This window comes from Podarcis pityusensis, assembly GCF_964106645.2.
Source record: "Podarcis pityusensis genome assembly, chromosome: Z".
Taxonomy (NCBI): Eukaryota; Metazoa; Chordata; class Lepidosauria; order Squamata; family Lacertidae; genus Podarcis; species Podarcis pityusensis.
In genome coordinates this window covers 11,210,493-11,225,635 of record NC_138044.1, presented here as the reverse complement: position 1 = coordinate 11,225,635, position 15,143 = coordinate 11,210,493, and the positions used below count along the sequence as shown (strand labels likewise).

General features: G+C 45.4%; 1 long non-coding RNA gene across 1 annotated transcript in view; it reads right to left on the bottom strand.

Moving 5' to 3' along the window:
- The window catches only part of LOC308467928, a 196,152-nt gene that overhangs the window by 72,237 nt on the left and 108,772 nt on the right, over window positions 1–15,143 (bottom strand). The window lies entirely within an intron of this gene.

Here is a 15,143-nt window from a genome sequence, read left to right as displayed (position 1 = left end):
CCCAGAAGAGAAAGAGGCCCCCAGGCTCAAAAAGGTTTCCTGCCCTTATCTCATAATAAGCCACAGTTCCTTGCTGGTGTCCACAGACTTGCAACATAATGTGTGACAAGGAATCATCTCTGCAAGCGGCTGAAGTAGGAGCCCTGTGCAAAGAGCCCAGCGGACATACCTGCTGGTGACACCTGTGGTGAGTAACAGTGTTCCAGTCTGAGCCTGGAAAAGCACATAGAGATGAAAGAAGAAGTGGGAAAGAGTGGCCCTTTTTCCAAATTCTTCCTTCAACTCTATGTACATCCTGTTCTCAAAAGTGGACAGCCAGATGCCCCAACGAGGAGCCTGCAAACAGGACTTGAGCACAGTAGCCCAATCGCCACTTGTGATCCTCAGCAGCTGGAATTCAGAGGCATACAGCCTCCAACAGTGGAGGAATAAAATAGCCATTGTGGCTAGTAGCCATTGATAATGCCGCTAGAATATGTCACAAGCAGCAATAGACCCTGATTTACAGCCTCTCACAGGGCACAGCCAAACATGAGATCCAATCAAAGTAGGCACTCCTGTAACACCCAGAGGGCACAGAACGTGTGGAGCCAGTAGCCACAATGATAAACATTGTGTGAGTTGCAATGTGCTTTTAGGAATGTTTTCCTGTTTCTAGGAAAAGCCAGGCACGAATAATCTGTTCTGTGCTTGTTTATTTCTTGAAGCCATTCTAGGCCATTGACTCCCATCCTGAAGAAGCACACTGGAGAAGAATCACAGTACATGACTACTCAGAAATTAATCCCAGTGAATGTGACAGCCTAGCTGTGATCCCGTGTCCCCATCTTCCTCCTCCCCATTACAGAGTTCTACAAGGGGCAATACTGAGACTAAGGAGAAGGAAGCTGACTGGCAGGGCCACCCCCTGTACTGTTTATAGGTAAGAAGACTGATCAGCTTCATCTGAAGATCACATTTTACATTTCAGGTTCTCATTTTACCAATATTTTGCATATTACCACATCAGTTTGCCATATTTTCAAAGTCCTAATGAAAATACACCAGCATTTAAGAGCAAATTTCTTCTAATATATTTACATATGTATGTGATTTTGCATAACATAAATATTTTTGCAAAGCAACTTTGCCTGATATAACACACTTTCAATACCATTTTCACTGTGTACCTTTTTATACACACTTCACCCTTGTACATGCAGTTTTTCAGTACAGTGGTACCTCGGGTTACATACGCTTCAGGTTACATACGCTTCAGGTTACAGACTCCACTAACCCAGAAATAGTACCTCAGGTTAAGAACTTTGCTTCAGGATGAGAACAGAAATCGTGTTCCGGCGGCGTGGGGGCAGTGGGAGGCCCCATTAGCTAAAGTGGTGCTTCAGGTTAAGAACAGTTTCAGGTTAGAACAGACCTCCGGAACGAATTAAGTACTTAACCTGAGGTACCACTGTACACTGCAAAATTCAGACAAGTGAAATTTTTGAAGGATGCTTATGTTTTGGTTAGCGTAACTGAAAGGGTGGATGGGAACATGAGAACAGGTCCCAGGGAGGCTCACATGGGGCCTTCATTACATATCTTTAGGTGCCAAGCAAAAACATTTCTCTATGACCAAACCCTTGGCTGATTATAGATTAACATTCTATGGCCTTTAAAATGTGTTTGTGAGCTGGTGGACATTGGGTTGTATCTGTTTTATTATGTCTTTTTGTATTTCTCATTTTGCATTTTTATGTTGCGAACTGCCCTGTGATCTTCAGATGAAGGGTGGTATACTAATTTAATAAATAATAATAACAGGTTTAATTTAAAGCACATTCAAGGCACCTTTAAAACACATGACTTTCACTAAAGTATCCTGGGAACCGTAGTTCCCCCCCCATGGAGCTAGGATTCCCAGCACCATTAACAACAACAGTTCCTATGATTCTTTGGTGAGTGGGAGAAGCCAGGTCCTTTAAATATGCCTCACATGTGCTTTAAATGTATTGTGTGGATCAGCACTAAGTCTTCTAAGAGCAATACCTAACTTTTCACTGTTGTCTTATTGTTCAGTTAATGTACAGAAACTGCAGATTCTAGGCTTGGATTCTCTTTTTATTTTTTATTTTAAATGTTCGCTGTTGTTTTATTCTTTTGACGCCTGCTGAAGGGCTGCAATTTATTGATAACCATTTCCTAGCAGATCTGAAGAAGTGTGCATGCACACGAACGCTTACACCAAGAGCAAACTTAGTTGGTCTCTTAAGGTGCTACTGGACATTTTAAATATATATTTCATTTCCTAGCAATTAGCCCCATCAAACTTAGCAGAGTTTACTTCTGAGCAGACACATAACTTATACACATCATAGGATTGCATTGTAAATAAGTAAGTAAAAGAAGTAAGATTTTTTTAAGAAAGAAAAAGTACTAAATCTCAAACCAGCTTGGAAGATAAATACAAATGTTGTCTGCACATGGGAAGCAGGAGGACGTCTCTGAGCCATACAAAGCGCCTTTCTCTCCCTGCTACTGATTTCACCATGAGGAAGCCTCCGATACACTCAGGCTCAGCCCTTCTCTTTACACCAATTAAAAAGGCCCCTTCAGATGAAAGAAGGAAGTTACGGTTGCTCTGAGCAGGTGGCTGCCCTCCAGCTCCAGGCACACCTGGATAAGACTCAATTCCTAAATCCCAAAAGGTTTCCCGGGCCCAGTTCCAAAATTTAGACACAGGGGCCCCTCCCACTGCAGGGGGGGGGAGGGAAGTACCAGAGACTGCAAATAAGCATGTGTGACAGTTCATATGATATATCAGGGGGTGACATCGTGGGGTTGACTGCTGACCAGCACTAATCAAAAGGCACTGGCTAGCTGCCATCCAAAGGCAATACATTTTCCAGTCCCTATTACCTCTGCCTTCTTCTAAGACCCACCAGTATGAATATATATGAGAATGTCAACAAATCAAGCTTTGCTATTCCTTTAAAAGTAATTCTGGGCAACACCAGCTAATTGCCTTTAAATACTTAACTAGCGGTGCTTAGTGGTTATGAAAGCCCATTGTAATGTGGGAATGTAATGTAAGAATAGGTTGCTGGATCAGACCAATGGTCCGTCTAGTCCAGCATCCAGTTCTCACAGTGGCCAACCCGAAGCCTGCGGGAAACCCACAAGCAAGACCCAAGCACAGTGGACTACTCCCTGTTGTTGTTATTGTTGCTGCTGCTGCTACTGTACCACCACCATCATCATCATTAGGAGCCCAGGGAAACAAACACACAAATGATACAACATTAAAGGTAAAGCTACCCCTGCCCGTACGGGCCAGTCGTGTCCGACTCTAGGGTTGTGCGCCCATCTCACTTAAGAGGCCAGGGGCCAGCGCTGTCCAGAGACACTTCCGGGTCACGTGGCCAGCATGACGAAGCTGCTCTGGCGAGCCAGCACTAGTGCAGCACACGGAAACACCGTTTACCTTCCCGCTATAAAGCGGTACCTATTTATCTACTTGCACTTAAGGGTGCTTTCGAACTGCTAGGTGGGCAGGAGCTGGGACCGAAAGACGGGAGCTCACCCCGCCGCGGGGATTCGAACCGCCGACCATGCGATCGGCAAGCCCTAGGCACTGAGGTTTTACCCACAGCGCCACCCGCGTCCCGATACAACATTAAAGCATCTCTAAACAGCGGGTGGCACTGTGGGTTAAACCACAGAGCCTAGGGCTTGCTGATCAGAAGGTCGGTGGTTCGAATCCCTGCGACAAGGTGAGCTCCCGTTGTTCAGTCTCAGCTCCTGCCAACCTAGCAGTTCGAAAGCACGTCAAAGTGCAAGTAGATAAATAGGTACTACTCCGGCGGGAAGGTAAACGGCGTTTCCGTGCGCTGCTCTGGTTCCCCAGAAGTGGCTTAGTCATGCTGGCCACATGACCCGGAAGCTGTACGCTGACTCCCTCGGCCAATAAAGCGAGATGAGCGCCGCAACCCCAGAGTCGTCCACGACTGGACCTAACGGTCAGGGGTCCCTTTACCTTTACCTTTAAACATCTAAAAACAACTCCAATATACAGATCTGGGCTAGGAAAGATCTCAATTTTAAAAGGCTTTTTGGAGAGGAAGATGTTTAGTAGGCACTGAAAACACAGCAGATACAGAGCCTGTCTAATAGTCAATGTGAGAGAATTGCAATGGCTAAGCACCACTGCACAAAATATCCAATTCTGATATTGTGCAGAACAGACATCTTGCTATATTGGCATCTGCAGGAGACCCTCACCTATAGATTGCAGGGGTGGTTGGGGTGTATGAGGGATGGGGTGACTTTTCAAGTATCCTGGCATGGGACTTTATACACTAAAACCAGCACCTTGAACTTAGTTTTGAGGGCTATGGGAGGTTAATGGAGAGAATTGGGGATAAAGGGGAAGCTTGTGGTTGGAGGAATTATCACCTAGGTGCAACATCCATGAGATGGGACAGTTCTTGGGAGTAAGGAGCAGTCCTCCAGGTCCTTGGTTGTACAGGAGCTCTCCGTGGCATTCAACAGCTCTTCTTCAGAGGCGGTATCAGCAAGTCCTGATTTGCTGAGCACCCTTCTCCATCCTATACCTCACACTGTACATGTTTACTATGAGAAACACCCACTGGCATGGAAAGGGGAAAATAAAACCTCTCAGAGAACTTTTGTCAGCCCTCACCTGGCCTATAACTGTCTCAGTTGCAAAAAAAGGGGGCATCACCTCATCCCAGGAGAGGCCTGCATTTCCCCTGTAGCAATTTCATTTGTATGAGACATCTGGGGGCGGGAAGCACACCAGTGCTTTCACCAAATGCACCCCACTGGGCAGAAATTATCTGAGCTTTCTTTAATCTTTGCTGCTGCTGCTGCTTTTTTGCAGAGTTCACCGAAGGGAAAAGCGAACATAGCCAGGCAGATGCTTAAAGAGTACAAAAGAAGCCCGCGAGGTTTTGAAGTCACGCCAGCAGCAACTGGAACAGCCTATAAACTTGTACTTTATTTTATTTTTTTCAACAGAAAAAGAAAGGTAAATTGGAGCAGCAATTATTTTTTTAAAAAAAACATCCAGGTTGCTAAGAATTACTCAATTGCCAGCATTCACTCTGAAAACAGCAGAGGTTCTGTTGCTCTGATGGTGCTGTTTGTTAGCATTAGCTTTTATCATCACGATCATTATCATAAAGTTTGCTGCTGTTATTATTTTTACGACTATTATTAAAAACTATTATGTCAGCTTTGGCAAATATTCCTTTCTAAGGCTGTTTAATGCAAGACTGTTTTTACGTTGCTATGATGGGGACTTCCAAGCAATGGGTGGCATCCAAATATGTTCTGAGAGTGAAACAATTGAAATCAATGAACCTAAGACAAGTCATCAGCTCCAGTGCGTCTACTCTGAGTAGGAATAACATTGCCTATACAGCCCTAACGGTTACAAATGTGAGAAAAGCCTGCTAGATCAGGCCAATGGCCCTCCAAGGAATAGCTGTCAACGTTTCCCTTTTCTTGCGAGGAATCCTATTCAGAATAAGGGAATTTCCCTTGAAAAAAGGAAAACATTGACAGCTATGCTCCTAGGCCAGCATCCTGTTCTCACAGTGACCAACAAGATGCCTGTGGGACACCTGCAAGCTGGCTTTGAGTACAACAGGACTCTCTTGTCCTGAGCAGGGCCGTCTTACCCATAGGCACTAAGGGTGCGGGGCACCCGGGCGCTGGGCTCTCAGTGGCACCAGGCCAAGAGTCCGGGGCCTGAGAGTTGAGTCCAGGGAAGAGCCCACCCATCGGTTGGAGCACCGCGGTGGACTCTTCTGCTGCGGGCGGCTCTGCGCCATGAGTTCGGTGGCAACCAAGCCAGCGGGATGCTGAGGCGGCCAGCTGGCTCCGACCTCCTGCATGCCTGGGACTGGGCAACCGGGGGGCGGGGTGTACTGGGTGGATCTTTGCACCCCAGTGCTGTGTATTCTTAAGACAGCCCTGGTTCTGAGGTTTCCAGCAACTGGCCCTCAAAAGCATTACTGCATCCGATAGTTCAATACTATGCATGTCTACACAAAAATTACTTCCCATTGTGATCCCAAGCAAAAGGAAATAGGATTGCAGTCTATATTTAACAATACTACTGCTGATAACAATACTGGTCTGCCTTAGAGGACTGTTGTGTGCTGTACTCAGATTATGCATGTGACGTCCTTTGAATTCTTCACTTGCTTGATCAGGTTTATGATCAGGAACACTGACAGAGCAGCCAAATGGGCCTAGAGGCCTGTTCAGACCTTCCTGCTCAACATTGGTGTGATCTAGTGTGTTAGGGCTTCAAGCTATGGCCACAAAGACCAGGGTTTGAATTCAAACTCAGCCACCAAGCTTGCTAGTGAGCTTGGGCCAGTCACTGTCTCTTAGTCGTCCGTTCCTCCCTTGCAGGGCGGTTGGGAGGATAAAATGGTTGAGGGGGAGAGCCATGCACAACACCTTGAATTCCTTGGAGGAAATGCAATAATTAACAAATGTAAATTTAAAAAACAAGAAGGTGGAGTGGGTAGGTGGCACATCCCCCCCCCCATCCTCTACACACATTGCCATTCCCTGTTTGACCATAACATCTGAGCAGGACTGAGGTGGTTGATGGGAGACATATTTGAGCAGGTGAAGGACAACAAACTGTGATGAGGCCTGGCTGTGAGTAGTGTTCAGGAGGAAGAAAAGATTAAGCACCATCAGAATGTAAGAAACACATATGTGAACAGAGGGCTCCACCAAAATATTTGCACTAGATAGAAATTAGCATCAGCCAATCCCCTTCCTGAGGGGTGGAGCTATTCAAAATGGCAGTCTCACTACCATAGTGTCCCCTACTGGATAGTACTGTAGTGGCAAATGATTCCTTTACAGCAGTCATGGCCACACACCCTCACAGCCACACCCCTTCTAAGATTATACAACCTTCCAATATTATACAATAACTTTATAATTATACAATAATTACAATTAAGCATGCATTGCAATGATCAATGTATATCTCCATGTGTTGCCTTTCAGTTGGATCTACTGATTTCTGTGCATGTACAATTGCAAATGATTTGGAGTGTTCTAATATCTTCTTTCAATGTCTTGAGTTGTGTTGTCCTTAAAGTTCCATTGTACGTATAAGAACTTGCACAACATTCTCTTGATCCTGAAGCACCTTGTGTTTTGTGGGTTCCTAAATGTTTAGTTCTGAAGCATACAGAACTAATCCGCCTCAGAGTTCTTCCTGCACACCTTGTCCAGAGTGACCCCAAGAGCTATTCCTCCTTGGGTGACGCAACTGCTTTCACTCCAATGGGCTGCAATCAAACAAAGATTGAGAAGAGATTTTCTCAGTCGCTAAAAAGCTGTCCTTTCGTGCTGATTGGGTAGCTCTGGGTTTCTGGAGACTGGGGCACTGCTGCAGAAATAGTAACAGGTCTTTAACCCTGGACCATTGGACCTCTGCTACTGGATAAAGCTAACAACAACGGTAGAAAAGCCATCTTCTTGGATCAAGTCAATGGCACGCCTGATGTTAAGCAGTGGGAGCAATTTAGAAAGCCTCTTATTTTAGAAAGGAACTCTTCTCTTTCTTCCCCCCCCCCCCCCCCCGCACCCACAGAATTAAGCATCAAAGAATGCACCGTGAGGAACACTGGCATGGAACCTAAAAAATTCACAAAGAGAAAATGCAGGAGAACGCCTTTAGCAGGGTTGGTAGTGGCATTCCAATCTCTCTCAGCGGAACAATATTTCATCCTGAAACATGCACAAAGGGACAGGCAACGGTACTTTGGTACAGCACCATTCTCCATCTCTCTCTCCAAAAGCAGCTGGCTTGTGGGTGTTGCTCAGGGCTCTTTTCTGCATCTTTGGTGTTAAACTGAGCCCCGGATGATTTCCCTCTACCTCTGCAAACTAAGAAGGGAGAGAAAATAAGGAGGAATGAGAAGCATTCTATGTATGGAAATAGCTGGGAGGCCTGTGCCCAGATTCTTTTTCCCTGCCATGGAATAAGTGGAATCTTCTCTTTCTGAATCACCAATACTCAATCAACAGTGCAAGGAGTCCCCAAAGGAAGATGTTCAGCAGGAACAGGGCCTTTGGTCATTGTTGTTTTTGTAGAGGTTCAGCATGTTTGTGATGGTTGGTTAGGGCTGAAATGAGATTAAGGGAACCTCCAGCTGAACATTTTTCATGCTGATAAATGGAGCAGAGGAAACCGCTTGACAGATCACCAGCCTTTTATCAGGTGTGGGTTGAAGTCACCCTCCTCCCACACTATGCTGATTTAGGCACCCTGGCAAATCATAGGAGCCTGCCCTATGCTCAGGCAGTGATGCCGTGTGGGTTGGGCCGCAGAGGTGGTTGTCCTGGGCACAAAATTATTAGGAGTACAAAATTTCAAAAGCGGGGGGGCGGGGGAGAGAGAGACTGAAGAGCCGATAATAAGCAATAGCCAGTTGCTAGGGTCCACCCTGCGTGGGCTTCAGAAAGATACCTGCTGTTAACCTATCCCCCATCCCGCTTTCTGCCAGGCTCAACATTCACGGGGCACCACAGCTGCTGCTCAAATAGGTTGCAGAGCTATTGCCCCTTTGTTTCAGCCTATCGGTGGGTGCTGCCAAGGAGCTCTAGCCCATGCTGCCACCCTCCTGCCAGCAGTGCCATTGACAACATGGATTAGGAGAGTTATCAGCTGCAGACGAATCAACAGAGAGAGTTAGGATAAGGGGGCAGTGCCAAGGAAGAGATACCCCCATATCTCTGCAAATGGAAGCTGATCTTGGCTCTGTAAAGGAAGCTGCTGGTCTCTGGGATGATGCAGGGGTGAGTGGGGCTGGTGGGGCAAATGTATCAAGTGATTCAATGTGTGCAGACTGAAGATACAGAAATCAGCGTGGTAGAGTCTTTCATTGACTTTATTCAATAGTGAACTGGTGGAAGGGACTCAGGGAGTGCTAACGGTTCACGGGTTAGGGGGCGCAATACTTGTCTTGCCCTGGGTGATGGCAGCCCACGCTATGCCACTGTACCCAGAGAGGCTGTTCCATTAGGACAACAGGGCACTGCCTCACCAGTCTCTGTCTGCCCTCGGTCAACCTCTCCCCACACATCCACCTGTCTTTCTTACTTACAACATGTCCAGGTCTGTGGACCGCCTCCTCCATAGTCTCAATGTTGCCCTTGTAGAACTCAGGAGGGAGGTGGACAGGGACAAAACTAGAAGGAGTTGGCTTTACCTGACTCCCAGCACCACCTACTGTTTGGTCTATTTGCTCCTTATAATTTTCAATGGATATTGCTCACCACTGCTTTTGCCAGATCAGAGCATTGGTCCATCTAGTTCACTGTTGTCTGCACTGACTGGCAGCAGCTTACCAGGATTTTAGATAAGAATCCCTCCTAGCTTGATCTGGTGATGGTGAGGATTGAATCTGGGATCTTCTGTGTGCAAAGCAGATGCAGTGATATTACTTGCAAGCAAGCCAAGTAAGATTTCACTAGGTATTACCAGCCAAATAAGGAGTTACTGGCTTAGGGCCCTCGTATTTACAGGACCGCCTCTCCTGGTATGCCCCGCAAAGGACCTTAAGGTCCATGAATGATCATAGTTTAGAGGTCCCAGGCCCTAAGGAAGTCAGATTATCCTCCACCAGGGCCAGGGCCTTTTCAGTGATGGCTCCGTCCTGGTGGAATGCTCTGTCCCATGAGACCAGGGCGCTGCAGGATTTAACTTCCTTCCGCAGGGTCTGTAACACAGAGCTATTCTGCCTGGCTTTCAATTTGAACTTAGCCTGATTTTTTATTCCCCTTCCTTCCCTCCCCCTCCCCTTTTTATGAAGATTACGCGCTCTGGGATCCCACAGCTATTTCTCCCCTGGTCTCCTTGCTGGCCCAAATAGGACTAATTTAGCCAGCTAGCCCTGGTGATCATTTAATCTTTATTGGATGGATTTCACCCCTAAATTGATTCTGAATTTATTGTTATTCACGTTTTATACTATATTTTATGCTGTTTTTTCATTGCATCAATTAAGTGTTTTAAATTTGTTGTTAGCCACCCTGAGCCCAGTTTTCTGAACCTGGAAGGGCAGGGTATAAATAAAAATTTATTATTATTATTATTATTATTATTACTAAAAATATCAAGTTTCTTAATGCCCTTAATAGCTTGCAACCAGTTTACTTGAAAGATCACCTTACCCCATTTATGCCCACTCAACTGCTTCAATTTGTGGAACTTCCACTGTTACTGGTTCCACATAATACTCATTTTGTGTGTGTGTGGCAGCACCCACCTTTGGAACTCCCTGTTTCTTGACATAAGGCAGGCTTCTATGCCACGCTCTCTTTTTTTCACCTGCTAAAGGCATTTTTGTTCAGGCAAGCCTACAGAGACATGTAGAATGTCTACTTGTGATCTGATCTGGGTTTTTAACTTACTGCTGATTTTATTTTATTGTTTTAAATACAGTGGTACCTCGGGTTACATATGCTTCAGGTTACATACGCTTCAGGTTACATACGCTTCAGGTTACAGACTCTGCTAACCCAGAAATAGTGCTTCAGGTTAAGAACTTTGCTTCAGGATAAGAACAGAAATCGTGCTCCAGCGGCGCGGCGGCAACAGGAGGCCCCATTAGCTAAAGTGGGTTAAGAACAGACTTCCGGAACGAATTAAGTACTTAACCCGAGGTACCACTGTAGTTGTTTTTAACTGATTTTACTAACAATTTTTTGCTCTATTCCTTTTGTAAACCACTTAGAGGTATTATTAATATCAAATGGTGTATGAATCTAGTTAGAACAAATAAACAAATAAGCCTTCAAGCTGTAGATTGTGGCCCTGACAGGTGCTTGATGGCCCAAAGGCCCACACCCCATACCATGTGTTTTATACTCCCAGGGCACAAGCAAGAGCAAGAGGCTTATAAACCTGTAAATGATCAGAAAGCTGAGTTTAAGAAGAGCCTGGCTGTCCTGAAATACTAACCAATCAGCTTCACCAGATGACCTCTTGTTCTAATATTATGAGAGAGCAATAAAAGCTCCTCTCTTTTGTAAGTAGGCACCATTTTATACACCTCTGCCTTACTTGCTTTTTCTTTAAACTAAAAAGCCCCAAACACGGCAACTTTTTCTCATAGAGAGCGGCTCCAGCCGCTTGATTATGCTGGCTGCCCCTGGAAGCTTTTCCAAATCTGCTATGTACAGCAGAAGGAGAAATTCAGTTCTATTTGCATTTAAAGGCAAATCTATCAAATCTGCTCTTTCCGAAACAATCTGCCCTTCAAAATTCACACTTGGCCAAATTTTGCAATGCAATTCACCAACCAACCGAAGTTTACAAAAATGCAGATACTGGGGGGAAGTGTGCATAAAAACGTGATGTATTGGTGATAGTAATGCATGATGTTGGAGAAAATTGATTGCATGAGTCAAAACTGCATAAAAATGTGTATTTTAAGGGGGGGGGAATCACACAAAAATGCTGTTGAATTTTCATGATTTAAGTGTTTTAATGTGCAGCACTAGGCAAGTGGTGAGTACCTCTAATTTCTTTTGCTCCCAAAGCAAGAAAAACCAAACACTCAAATGTGCAGATTGTGGAGAAGTGTCCCCAGAAGCAAAATGTTAAAAATTATTTGGGTCTATGTAGTAGGGGGTAGGGGTACAGGGAGCCACAAATGACTTGATGAATTTCTTGCATATTAAGGCATTTGCCCAGTTCATGCTTTTTAGTCAGGAAGAGACAGAGTAGGAGAGGTATGTTTTGACTGTAGAACTGTGTAATGTGACTACCTTGATAGCAATACTTACCCATGTGCAATGGTGATTTATATTACGTAGCAATATTAACTAGTGTGTAATAGCAAGCCAGATCTGCACTTTTAAATGGGAAATGTTTTGACCTGAGAACTAATCCATTGTGTGACAGTTTGAGCATATTACACTGATCCTGACCTGACTTCAGTGGCTGCCAATTAGTTTCTGGGCCCAATTCAAAGAGCTGGTTTTGACTTATAAAGCCTTAAATGACAATACCTCCTCGCCACATGTAAACTAACCCAGACCTTGCAATCATCACCTGAGGCCCTTCATTGTGTGCCTCCCCCACAAGAGGTCTGGAGGGTGGAAACACAAGAAAAAGCCTTTTCTGTGGTGGCTCCCCATTTGTAGAATGCTCCCCCAGGGTGGTTTGCCTGGCACCTTCATTACATGTCTTTAGGGGCCAGGAGAAAATATTTCTCTATAACCAGGTCTTTGGCTGATTCTGTGACCTTTGCAGGGAAGGGGGGTTATTGGTTGGTTTTTGTATATTCATTCTGTATATTAATGTTGTGAACCACCCAGTGATGTTCAGATGAAGGGCCACATACAAATTAAGTAAATAATAATAATAATATTAATAATACCTTGTGTGAAATAGCAATACTGACCGGGATGAAATATTGACTTGCATGATATAGCTATACAGTGGTACCTCAGGCTAAGAACTTAATTCATTCTGGAGGTCCATTCTTAACCTGAAACTGTTCTCAACCTGAGGTACCACTTAAGCTAATGAGGCCTCCCGCTGCCACCGTGTGATTTCTGTTCTCATCCTGAAGCAAAGTTCTTAACCCGAGGTACTATTTCTGGGTTAGCATCTGTAACCTGAAGCGTCTGTAACCCGAGGTACCACTGTACTGATTAGTATAGACTAGATGGGTCTGCACTTTTGATGGAAAGCCAAACAATTTGCACAATGTAAAATAGTTAGTCACCAAATAGTAAAAGATGAACATATGTACAACTGCATATTTCAAAATCAGCAACCGTTGTGTTCCCCTTCTCTCCAGATATTTTTCTCCTGGCAGGGGATACTTCCAGCCCCACCAGAAATAAAAGAACTGTGGGGATTTGCTCCTATCATCCACTCATGCCAAACTACAGTCTCCATCTGCCTCACTTTACGTGGAAGGAGCAGCAACCATATCCTTTGTAGGGAAACGGCCAACATGTCAATCTGCCACCATATCATACAGCAGAGGTGGGGAAGCTTTTTCAGCCAGTGGGCCAGATACCCCTCCGGCCAAGCCAGCTTTCTGAGGACTAGCAGTGTGTGGGGCCAGGAGAAAAAAGTGATTGGAACAACAATGAACTTCATTTATGAGGCTCTCATAAATCCATCTAGGCAAGCATGAAACAGTATTGGAGTTCAATGACTCTTTGTAACCAGGTGAAAAATACTCTTGGAAGCTGCAAAACAGGGTGGGTGAAGGATGTGACTTGGAGAGGGTTCTGAGGACCAAATGGAGATGTCTGAAAGACTATATTCAGGCTTGGCCCTAAACACAGGCAAATCCTATTAATATTGCTAGCCAATGCTTTCAGTTCCTCCATAAGGAAGATTCAAAAGAAGATGGAGTTGTTCCCACCTTTCCATATGTCCGCCACCAAGTTCAACAGACTAACATGAGCCTCTGCTCCGATCAAGGCAGATAGGCAACCAGAACAAAAGAAACAGTAAGGCCTCTTCCCGGAGGAAATGTATCGTCTACAGGATCATCTCCTGGCATGGGCAACATACCTTCACTTAGCCACGGAAGCCGTCTTGGGTTCAAGTATAGGTTCTGTAAACACAGCCAGAGACAGGGCGAGACAGAGAAACAAAGCATGCATTCCCTAAGGAGGATGATTAAAGTTTATGATTTTTATTTTTTTAAAGCGGTGAGGGGGTTTCCACAGACCCTTTCGAGTGATTCCAAATGCAGGGGTCTGCACAAAGCAGTGATACTGGGGAAAACACATAACCTTTTTCACATGTGTCTCTCTGGATACAGTCATACCTTGGGTTACAGACACTTCAGGTTGCGTTTTTTTCGGTTACGGATGCGCCGAAACCCGGGTTACTTCCGGGTTTCAGCAGTCACGCATGCGCAGAAGTGCTAAATTGTGCTTTGTGCATGTGCAGAAGCGCCAAATCACAACCCGCGCGTGTGCGAACGCGGCACTGTGGGTTGCGAATGCTGCGGGCTGCAACGTGCCTCCCGCACGGATCATGTTCGCAACCCAAGCGTCCACTGTGTTTGAAAACCTGAGCATAAAGACTGTAAGAAGAGCTTGCTGGGTCAAGCCAGTGCCCCATATAGTTCAGCATCTTGTTCTCACAATGGCCAACCAGTGGGAACAAGAGCACTCTCCCTTCCTGTTCCTTCTGGCAAATGATGTTCAGAAGCATTGCTGCCTCTGACCGTAGAGGCATAGCACAGACATTGTGACTAGTAGCCAATGATGGCCTTCTCTGAGAGGAGATGCACTGGCCATCTTCAAATATCTCAAGGGCTGTCACAAGGAGGATGGAGCAAGCTTGTTTTCTCTAGCTCCAGAGACTAGGACCCATATCAATGGATTTGAGTCACAAGAAAAGAGATTCCAACGAAACAGCAGGAAGAACTTTCTGACAGTAAGAGCTGTTTAACTGTGGAATGGTCTCCCCCGGGAGGTTGTGGGTTCCCCTTCAAGGTTTTTAAGCAGAGGTTGAATGGCCACCTGTCATGTATGAACCAGCTGAGATTCCTGCATTGCAGCGGGTTGGACTAGATGACCCTTGGGGTCCTATCCAACTCCACAGTTCTGAGATTGCTCCCTGAGTTTGTCCAATTGTCTTAAAACCATCTAGGTTGGTGGCCATCATTGCCTCCTGTGGGTTCCATGGTTTGACTGTGTGCTGGATGAAGACATCCTTTATTTTATCTCTCCTGAATCTTCTAACATGCAGCTTCATTTGGTATCCATGACTTCTAGCGTTATGAGAGAGGGAGAAAAACTTTTCTCTAACCATTTTTAGCAAACTGAAAAAAGTGGATCTCGCTGATGAGGTGGGCCGGGCTGGCCTTATCCAACCCCTGCATTCCACAGGAGGTGCCTGGGTTCCTTGACCTCTCCTGACACTTCCTTTAATCCTATTTTATAGTGTCCAATTGCAAAAATACCCTGAACTTAATAGGGCTGTTTTTACTGCCTACTAAGAGTGACTGAGCAGCCACTGATAGGAAGAAGCCCCCCCCCTCTAGCCCCATAACTGACTGCCCACCATTGTGCCGGGGAGTTCCAAGAACGAGGTACTAAGGGGTCAAGAGATA